Below are 11609 nucleotides of genomic sequence, written 5' to 3'. Positions count from 1 at the left end.
ACATCATGAATTCCTTCACCTCCCACCAGGCTCTTCCACTATGTCCTGTGGAACCTCTGTCACAATATAAATACACACCCTCTTTGTCCTTTCTCCTCAACACTGGCTTGTCCCTGTAGACACCATTTCCCTGACAACCTTTTCTAATAGTGACCACTCATTTTATGACCCATCACTTTGAGATGAGCATACTCTAATCACAAACCTACTTCTTCAGTCACCTCCCAATATCTGCTTACATCTGAAATCAAAGCCATCACATATATCACCGTTCTCCATTTGTTGCATTTATATTTCTTAGTTTTTTCATAAATTATACCTGATTCAAATTTTGTTCTTACTCCTGTACTTAACAATTATGCTCCGTTAATAGGTGCATGAAACCCTGCATCAGGCACTAGGAATATAAAGGTAAATAAGACCTTATTCAAGTTGTATGAATTAGCAGTCTAGTGGGAAGGCACACACGTGATAATAAAAGAACAGTGCTATCATGGAGCTCAGTACCGGTGCAGTGAAAGCTCAAACCCTGTAGGCACCTCAATGTCCACGATGTTAACCCTTCCAAGCCCTTATCTTCCATGTCCTTAATCACCTCCATCTCCTACTTGCCCTGTCCAGAAACAGACCCCCACTTTAGATCTGGTTATTCATAATTTAGAATTGCTCACTTCCAGGATCTTAAACTCTTAAATTCCCCTCTTTGATGATACCCCCCAATCCCTGCTAAATCCCTGCTCTCTGCCCTCAATTTCCTTCAGTCCCTAAGACATTCCCTATTCTCATTACTCATTGGTCCCTTTTAGACCTTTTTAGAACCTGTATCTGTGCTATTAATTCTCTCAGCCCGTGTTCTCCAGTCTTAACTTACTTTAAGAATCCCCAACCTGGGTTTTCAAAACATCCCTCTTCACATTTTCTCCTCCCAAGGTATGAACTGTTTCCTGGGGACATTAAAAATAATTTAAAAATGGAATGGTCCCACTAAAATCTATATATCCAATATCACTTGGCCCCTTTTCTTACTCAGTAGTACTTTTATTCGGTGAAACCCAATCACATTCCCTACAAACCAATTCTACATCATTCCCTTTCTTCAAATCCTCCTACCACTTGCCTCAGCTGAGGCCATGGGAGAGCTCTTTCATATTCCCCCATTCCTCCTCAAAATATCTTTAAATTTTCATCCATTTTCTCCTCTTTCCTTCCTGGTACAGAGAAGGGTTTCCTGCTCTCCAAGGCTGACCGCTATACTTGTGAGCTTGATCTTACCCACTTCATCCTCCCCGAGTATCCATAACACTTGTCAGCTGACTCGATTCTTCCCTTTCTCCCTCTCCAATGGTCCTTCCCCCTCAGCCTATAAGCAAGGTAAAATCTCTCTTCCCATCCTCTAAGAGCATTCCCTTGATATACTACCCCCTGAAGCTCCTGTCCATTCTCTTTTCTTCTCTTCACTGCCGACTTCTTGAAAGAAACATACTCACTGATTCCCACTTCCTGACCACCCACTCATATCTAATGCCTGTGCAACCTGGCTTCCAGCCAAGTAGCTCTAATAACAGTGCTTTAACACAGATCACCAAGGAAAATACAGGATACTAGGGGAATCACTTGAAACCACGGTTAAAATAGGATAGAGTTAGGCCTTTTCAGTGAAATTCTCACAAGAATTAACCACCACCCAATTCCCATGGCTGTGTATTGTTGACTTCAAAGGAAAAAAATGTTCTTAATTGTTTTTCTGAAAGAGGAAGAAACTTCAGGATGTAAATTACAAATCATGTGGGCTCTTTTTCCTCTTCCCTAAAATACTCTAATTTTTAGAGCATAATGACAATATATGGTGTTTCATAGAACCATCTTGATTTATAATCTATAACTTTTCCATTTTGTATGAAATGAATCATATTGGGTCTTCTGGTTCATACAATGCTCTTTATTTATAAAAGTAGTTCCCAGGAATAGCAATGAATCAATTTAATTAATTCTTCCATTATTCTGAAGAGAAGAACTTGGGGGAAAACGTCTAGAGTGTAGATATGTCTATAATCCCTAGTCCTTGCAATCAAGGACCATGACATGCCTTTCTAACTATGGCAGAATAAAATTCAATATTAACATGTTTTCGTGAATTTTAGGAGGTTTTGGCATGCTGCTGGCTCTGTCCACGTCCTTACTGTGACTCACTTTCACTGGGGTTCTGCTGACAACCTGTTCTAATGCACTCTTGCCTTGCAAAGAATTGCATTACTTCTGCCTTGAAGTAATGCAATCTGTATTAGTGTCATCAATTAACCCCATGCTTGCCAGTTTCACAATATAAATGCCTTATAATTAGTATAATGACATTTAATCATAGTATAAGGATCAACTGAGCCTTCAAAAAACTGAGGGTGTGGCCTCTCTGCCTGATCTTCCCAGGTTTCAGACACCAAAGACATTTCTATTTCTGCCTTTTGCTTTACACCTCTTGCTATGCAGGGTGATATCTGAGAGTATCTACAGAGTAAGAGTGTTTCTGTCATTAAAAAAATTTTCTTAAGTGTTAAGGTTTAATAATTTTAGAAGCAAAATGGAAGGAAAGTATGATTTGGAGATTGACAAAAATTCTTGGTTCCTAGATTTTATTTCTTAGAGCGCTCCTCTTGTGGGTATATTCTTAAGTAGAAGGAACTCATTACGATGACTATTCACCATCACACAATTAAGCAGAAATGAGTTGAATGCTTTTGCAAGTACCTAAAAAATGTCAGAGCCAAATAGCCAAGATGCATGGAAGTCATCCTCTCTACTGCAAAATCACAAAGGTAGCAAAATACAGATAGCCAGGGCTGTCTTTTAGTTTTAATGATCTAAGTATTCAGGTTGAGAAACTGTCTTTCTCTTATATTTCACCAAGAGTATATCCAGCTAAGAACCTTAAGTCTGTTAGCTGTGGAACAATAGGCACCTTTCCACAGCTATTTCCTGAAAAGTGAAGTAAGAAGCCTAGGGTAAAACTCCTCTACACTATAATTAAGACTGGAATTCATCTTGTCCTTTGTCCAGTACTGCTTTCTTATACAGTGTTATTCACACACCAAAGGAAATTGTAGTTACCATGAAAAACAAGCCACAGGGACACTATAGAAATTTCCCACAATTATTTGTTCCAAAGTAGATACATTTCCTTTGATTTGGACAAAACCATAAAACACAGAAGTGTACTGTGAGGCTTTGTTTAGCGGTGTGTTTACCAATACCCTTGAGGCTTCACTCTTTGAAACACAACAAGATTACATCGTGCTGTTTCATCTCTCATTGCTTGGCATGCATATATATATTATACCTAACAATCAGACACCAGCAGAAGAAAACAGTACACTAATTCATGAATCGACTCTTGTTTTATACTCCATTTGGGAAGGATAATCATGACTTAGCTTAAACGCAACTCTATGCCTTGATTACAAGTTTCAAAGCATGAGTGTTGACTGACCCTGGGTCCCTGATACAACACACGAAACATAGAATGTTCATACCATTATGAGTGTTAGTTCACGTACATCATAGGAACAAACAACAAAGCGTATATAGAAGATTTCTAAATTTTATCACCCTTCTTCTCAGCCATAATAACAATAACTTTGTTGTCACTGAAATTTCTTTTCTCTTCCAACCAAACAGGCCTCTCTTCCAAATATTTAAGCCTCTATGACTCTACTCTCCAAAACCAGAGAGTCGCTTCAAGGGAGCATTTTGTTTTCATTTTAGATGGCAAACTTCCATTTTCTCTCTCCATCTATTTTATTAGATCTATGGGTATACTGGGGTTCTAAAAGAGTGATACATGCTCACAAACCACACAAGTAAAAGAGTCCCACGACTTCATAGTTTCTCTTTGTATTTATCCTTTTATTTATTCACTGACTCTGAAAATATTTAACATCTAAAATAGGCCAGGCATTAACCTTCCAAGAAACAATACAGAAGGATCTTGTATTTCTATGACCCCCTTCATTCTGGTTCATTTACATCCATTCCCATGGCAACACCTTAGCTTTATCACCACCTGGAATTGGGTCACTCTGAACTCATAAACACAGACCACATCTTCCTATCTATGTCCTTCTGCTATTTCTTTACTCTTTTAAAATCTATTCTTTGATATTACTGACACCTTCAGTTCCTCACCACTTAGAGATCTCCAAACACACCTGGATTCAGATACTAGCTTACCCAGAGCCCACATTTAGTCTTTTTAACAGCACGCTAGCCAGTACCCTTCTTTCTAGTCTCCTTTGTCCCTTCACTGCCTTCACCATGACCAACCCCAGCTCAGCTCAACCCAGCTGGACCCACAGAAGGATCAGTGGAATGACATGGCCCCAGACAAGGTCCTAGACTTTGGAGTCAGTCTGTGGTTTGCCTTTGCTTCTGCCAATTGCCAGCTGTGTGGCTTTGTTAAGTTTTTAACCTCCATAAGCATCAGTTTCTCTGTCCCTATGGTGTAAACAATGATACCTACACACAGGCTTTATTATGAGGAATAGAGAACGGGCATCTTAACCATATAGCATAGATTCTGGCATATAGGAGGCATGAATAAATAGAAACTAGCATCATTTTGTCTATTTCTAGTTCAGGTCTGCTAAGTCTTCCTGGAGAAAATTGCATATTCATGTTGCTGGGCGCCATTATAAATTTATGAGCTCCCTCCTTAGCTGGGCCCTCAAGGGTTTCTCATCTACTCCATTTCTGTTCTCCGCAACAGCTGTTCCAAACCTTTACCGCTTTCCTCAAGGGTCCTACCAGGTTCCTGTCTCCCCTGCTCTCAGCAGGCAGCCTAACCTCCTCCCTTCACGGACAAAGCAGGTGCCCATGAGCAGTACAACTTCTGCTTCTGTCCTGACCTCTCCAGTCAGCTCTATTGTCATGCCTCCTCTCCTGCTTCACTCCAGTCTCAGGAAAAGAGGTATCCCTGCTCACTTGATCATTAATGAATTGGCCCAGGAAGTATTTATTGAACGCTGATTGATGGAGCATATGTCAGACACTGGGCTGGGTGCCAACCTGCCCTCAAGCAGCTGTAGCCTCAAGGAGGAGTCAGGTCAGTAAACAAACAAGAAACAAACAACAGGATTCATGCCATAATAAATGCAAAGACAGCTACTAGCCAAGGCTGGCAAGGTCAGCTAGGATAGCTTCCCGCAGTGGGTTGCATCTGAGCTGGAGACTGAAAAAGAAATAGTAGTAGCCGGGTTGGGGGGAAGGGGAGGGGGCTTTAGGCAAAGAAAGCAAGATGTGCAAATCATGGAAACATGGACGAGCCAGGTGCCGGGCCCACATTTCATTGCGGATGTTAGAAACCTGGCGCAGCTTAGCTGTTGGAAATAGTAGCTGGGCTAGACACTCAGTCTGTGGCACCGAGTGGAAAGAAATGGAGAAGCCAGACAGACCCTCCTGCCTTGCTCCAAATCCAAGTATCTAGTGTTACAGAGGATGATCAGGAAAACTCCCAATTTGGGCATGACACTTCTGTGCTGGAAATGGAATGGCTTTCCCTATATCTAACGGGGATGAGACATATAGATTATGACCACAGTCCTTAAGAAAAATGGCCAAAGTCCCTGCACCTTTTTCTGTCTGCATGGAAGGAAACTGTAGTTGGAAACATTTTTGTTTAAAAATTCTATTTGCTTCCTTTTTTGCTATGTATACCTCCATAAAGAGATTAGAGAGAAACTTGTCTTTTTGTATCCCTAATAAAGCAAAGAGAAGTTAGTTATAAGTAGCTTTCAAAATGTGGGTCTACAGTTTCTTCTTTGAAAAGCGTTTTAAAAGAGTGGAAACTCCTAGAAGAAAACATAGGCAATAAGTTCCTTGACATTGGTCTGGGTGATGATTTTTTTAGGTTTGACAACAAAAGCAAAGGCAACAGAAGCAAAAATAAACAAGCAGACTAAACTAATGTACAACAAAGGAAACCATTAACAAAATGAAAAGGCAACCTACCAAATGGGAGAATATATTTTCAAGTCATATATCTGATATGGGGTAATATCCAAAATCTATAAAGAACTCATACAACTCAATATCAAAAACATGAACAATCCAATTTAAAAAATAGGCAGAGGATCTGAATAGACATTTTTCCAAAGAAGACATACAGATGGTCAACAGGCACATGAAAAGATGCTCAACATCACCAATCATCAGGGACATGCAACTCAAAACCACAACGAGATATCACCTCACACCTGTTAGAATGGCTATTAGCAAAAAGACTAACAATAACAAGTGTGGGTGAGCATGTGGAGAAAAGGGAACCCTTGTGCCCTGTTGGTGGGAACGTAATTTGGTGCAGCCACCATGGAAAACAGTATGGAGGTTCCTCAAAAAATTAAAAATAGAGCTACCATATGATCCAACAATTCCACTCCTGGGTTTTAATCTGAGGACAATGAATACACTAATTCAAAAAGATATATATACCCCAAGTTCACTGCAGCATTATTTACAATAGCCAAGATATGGAAAAAACCTAAGTGTCCATCAGTGGATGAATGGATAAAGAAATTTATATATATATATATATATATATATTGATGGCTGTGGGAGGAGAAGGTGGGTGGGCAGGGTGGGAATGGTAAAAAGAGGTTAAAAAGTACAAAATCCCAGCTATAAAATAAATAAGTGACGGGGATGTAATGTACAGCATGGTGACTACAGTTAATAATACTGTATATATATTTGAAAGCTGCTTTGAGAGTAGATCTTGAACGTTTTCATCACTCTAACAAATATAAGTGAACTTACATTTCTCTATCAAAGTCAAGAATTATTCAGAATCTTAAACCTATCTCTGCTCAATCATCACGATCAGATCTTCTGCAGAATTTTAATTCCTCTCTTCACTCTCAGGCTTCATTGAAGTAAATTGAAATTTTAGTTAAAGACTGATTTTTTTTTTGTGGTATAATTTTTCTCTTCTGGTATAAAAATTCTTAAAATATTAATTAAACTTCACAACTATATTATTAGTTAGTTACTACAAATTTTATAGTCACCATTATATCTTGTATACCTCAGCTTCCCTTCTTGACCTCATTCTTCTGATTTATTTTTCATTTGGCTAGAGCACTTCCCTGAGTAACTTTTTAAATAAAAGATACGTAGGTAGCATGTTTTCTGTCTTTTATCATATCTTCACAATTGAATGACACTTTGGCTGTATGTGGAATTCTGGGGCCATGGTCCTTTTTCCTTTAGAATCCATCATCTCTTAGTATGTAGTGTTTGCTTACGAAGAGTCAGATGACAATCTGATTATCTTTCTTGGTAAGTAATCTGCTTTTTTCTGCCTAGAAGTTTGGATTGAAAAATTTCCAAAGGATATGAAGTAAAAAGTTACTCAAAAAGAAAGCAGTAATGTCTGTCCCAAGGATTTAATGATTTCATAAAACTGATTTAAGAATAATTTATATTCTACTAGAAAAACGATGGCTAATTTTTACCAAAGGTATAATCATTAGTTTGGTTTTTTTTTAACCGAGTAGGAAAAGAGCAAATGTGATTAATCTCTATGATTAAAAAAATTAGGTTATGCAGAATGAATTATTTTCTAATGACAGTGGTTTTGGAAAAAGTTTGTAAAATTATGTACTGCATAATAAGTTTCTCAAGAGTCCAGGAGAGTCCCTGGAACTGGGAAGGAATTCCAGGTTCAATCACATAGCATACAGCAACAGAAGAGGATGTGTCAGGCACTTTACCTACACTATTTTCTTCAGAACTGGTTCTCAGAGACGTTAAACACTTACTTAAGACCCCAACACTAGTAAATAAGTGGCAGAACTAAAATTTGAACCTGTTCCTATGCCTCCAGCACACGTCCCCTTTGCAGTCCACCATGATATCGGGAGTGTCTATGTGTTCAAGACACTAGGCTAGGAGCTGTGAGGGATGGAAAGGTGAATGTCCCTACCTTCAAGCTGTTAGCTAGGCAGACCTTATTTAATGTACTTAGCTTAAAAAAAAAAAAAAAAGGAAAGAAAGAAAACTAGCATTTCTCTTCTTGTTAGTAAAAATTAGACCATGAATCTATGATTCAGAAGAAAAATGTCCTTATCCAGGTGCATTTTTATACATTAGCATTTAGGGCAAATTGCCCAGAAATCCAATACTAATTTACCCTTAGGATCTCAGCCCATAGTTACTGTTGGGATTTTTGGCAAGTAAATTTCCTTGAGGGTAATAGTCAAATTAAGAAGTCTTCTTAAAGAAAAGGTGAGAGTCTCAGGCAACAGCTCAAAGCTTGGTGTTCAAAGGTGGGGAGGGGTGCTCAGCCAGGCAGTGCCCCAGCAGGTAAATGAGGTGAGAAATTGCCTGTTTCCCTACCCTAAGTCCCTGCTTAGCGGATGAGCTGTAGACGTGGTGTGCAGTGGTGACAGTCTCTACTTTGCACTCAGAATAAGAGTGGGCCATATTTTAAGTTCTAACTCCAAAGTTATTACAGCAGATTTGTGAGGTGAACATTTCCAGGGTCAAACTTGAACTCTTTGCAAGTATGAAAGGCCAGTGTGAGTTTAGCAGCCCAGATAAGCACTCCCCACACCCCTACCACTCTCTTACAGCAGAACCCAAATTGATGAGTTCTGTTCCTATTGAACTGAGAGTCCCCTTAGATTAGCCAGGAAAATAATAATAGTAACAACAATAGTTACCTTTTTTGATCACTTACTATGTGAAATGTACTCTTCTAAAGGTTTTACCATTCATTTAATCCTCACAACAACTCCATGAGTTTGCATACCTATTTTATGGATGAGAAAACTGAGGTCCAGTGAGATTAAGTGATTTGCCAAAGATTATAAAGCTAGTAAGTGGCAGATCCAAGATCTGAACCCACAAAGACTGGCCCCTGAGCATGCATTACTGACCACTGCCATTCATAAGGTTCCATGCGGTCACATGTGACCTTTAACGAAAATTTTCTTTATTACTTGGATTAATCTTGCTCAGGCTGAGTGTGAGTTTGGTTGAGGAAATTGACTTGCTTTAGGACTAATTCCTACAAGTTATGCAGTATCCTTTGCAGACTCCAAAGGGATGTAGAAGAAGGAATGTCAAGGAAATTTAAACATCAAGATGGGATGAGGTGAAAATCAGCGGGAGGACAATATTAGGGGAAAGCTACAACTGAATGGGCAGGTCTGTACTCATCCCAAAAAGTCTGTGGTAATAAGATTAAGTCATCCCCCACTACCTCATAAGCCAAAGCTACTAAACCTGCTCACTGTTCTGATCAGAACTGATTTAAGAGTTGGGTATTGGGGAGGGGGAAGGGTAAGCTGTGACAAAGTGAGAGAGTTGGCATGGACATATATACACTACCAAACGTAAAACAGATAGCTAGTGGGAAGCAGCCACATAGCACAGGGAGATCAGCTCCGTGCTTTGTGACCGCCTAGAGGGGTGGGATAGGGAGGGTGGGAGGGAGATGCAAGAGGGAGGGGATATGGGGATATATGTATATGTATAGCTGATTCACTTTGTTATAAAGCAGAAACTAACACACCATTGTAAAGCAATTATACTCCAATAAAGATGTAAAAAAAAAATAAAAACTAAAAACTTTAGGCACAAAAAAAAAAGAGTTGGGTATGGCTGGGCCTGCAAATGGAAGGCATTATGGGCAAGGGGCTGAGAAGGCAGAGACTGGAAACTAGAGCAAACATAAAAGGAACAGTTTTCAGGCCCATGCCCAATTCCAACTTGGGAAAATATCTACTTATAATTTCCCAATTTGAATTAAATTTCTACTGTCAAGATACCTGACCTACTTTAGTGTCCCCTTCTTTTGCACATGGCATAAAAGAAACGTTCAGTACAAGTGTGTTGATTGATGTCAGGCGTAAGATGAAGGAAGGATTGCCTTTCATCTTCTCCCTGTCTCCCAGTGACCCTCTTGGAGAATCACTTTCTCCATTTTGCCAGGAAGCACCTCCCCAGGATACGACACCTACTCTAGAAAGCCTGCAGCTGTACCAACTAGGAGCTGGCTAGATATGTTCCAACTGGCCAGATGAGCCTGACCACTGAGATACAGGGTGCGGCAAACCAAGGAATCAACAGTCCTGCATGAGATAGCCAATCTGGCTTCTTTTTTAGGCCCACGAAAGACTAAAATTCCTCTTCAGCAAAGTGGCACCAGCCAGGAACCTAGAGGTGAGAACCTCAGGTATGGGCTTTCCTGACTGGCTTTTTAACTTTATATGGCAGTGAAAGACCTGAGTTTTTTAGTTATTTGCATCTTCCCACATTCAAGGCTTTCCATCAAGGATGTCTCTGGCTGTCAGGGAAAATATCGGCAGCAGGAAGGGGAGATTGGCCACCTCTTATTTCCATCAACTTCAGAGGCTTTGCTTGTTGCCGAACTGTCTACCCTAGTCCTGTAAAGGGATTCTCTTTCTTCTGGTTTTGATGTAGTTATCGGGCAAGACAGATGTGATTTTTCTTAGCACTTCCCTTCCTCCAGCCAAAGCACAGGCTCTTTGGACACATGGTCTCATTTCTATAATCCTCTAACCTACAGGAGACTTATGCACTAGGGTTGATGGTGGGTCTGGTGGGGTTCCATCTGGAATAGCTGAGGAATCAGGGGATCCCTTCCTCATGGGATGCATGTCTAGAAAAAGACATAAGCTCCATGAGATGAGGGTCTGAGCAGGTCTTACACAGCCCTGTGTTCCCAGCACTGGTCATAATGCCTGGCTCATAATGGGTGGTCTGAGGGGCTAACACTACTGATTACATCTTTCCCCAGACTTTTTCATGGGACACTAGACCCAAAAGGTGCTCAGCAAAAAACTGATTTTGTAATCAAGTTAGCTTGATAAATACTGCATACCGGAGCCCCTTTCAAGGGTCCCCATTCAAATTAACCTACTAAAGAGGCTTTTCAGTTTTTCTGTAAAGAAATACAGATTCGCCCTCTACTGCTTCCAATAGTCCTTTGAGTGGATATTCTAGACTTTCCTCTGAAATCATTAATTACATGAGCCTGATGAACTGTAATTTCCAAATCATCCTGAGTGAAAATAGGGATAACAAGGTCCCTTCCGCCTTCCTATGAGGAGAGGTTAGCCCTCTCCTCTCTCAGGAGAGGAGTTGTCTAAGGGCAGCTCTACGTCCTCTCAGCAATCGAAGAGGGCTGCCTGGTGGGAGTAGCAGTTGGACCGCTGTTCGTGAATGCTGGCTCCTCGTGACTGCCTGTGATGTGTCAGCAAGGCTACTGTCCCCAGTTCTTAGATTAAACACTAATCTGGGTGTTGCCGTAAGGGAATTTTGCAGGTGTGGTGAACATCTACAATCGGCTGACTTTAGGAGATTACCCTTGATAATCTGGGGTGGGGGGCGGCACTTCCCATAAACTGAAGAACCATAAAAGCAATATTGAGGTTTTTCCTGAGGAAAAAGAAATCCCACCTGTGGGCAGCAGCCTTGGCTCCTGCCTGAGGGTCTCCAGGGCCCTGCTGTCTCTGGTTCTCTGACTGGACCCTGACTGGTACACTGCCTGTTCGTTGTAGAGTTCCCTCATCAACGTCCCTGTCAGGCTGGCCGTG

This window comes from Mesoplodon densirostris, chromosome 1 (genome assembly GCF_025265405.1).
Source record: "Mesoplodon densirostris isolate mMesDen1 chromosome 1, mMesDen1 primary haplotype, whole genome shotgun sequence".
NCBI lineage: Eukaryota > Metazoa > Chordata > Mammalia > Artiodactyla > Ziphiidae > Mesoplodon > Mesoplodon densirostris.
Note: the sequence above shows the minus strand (reverse complement) of the source record.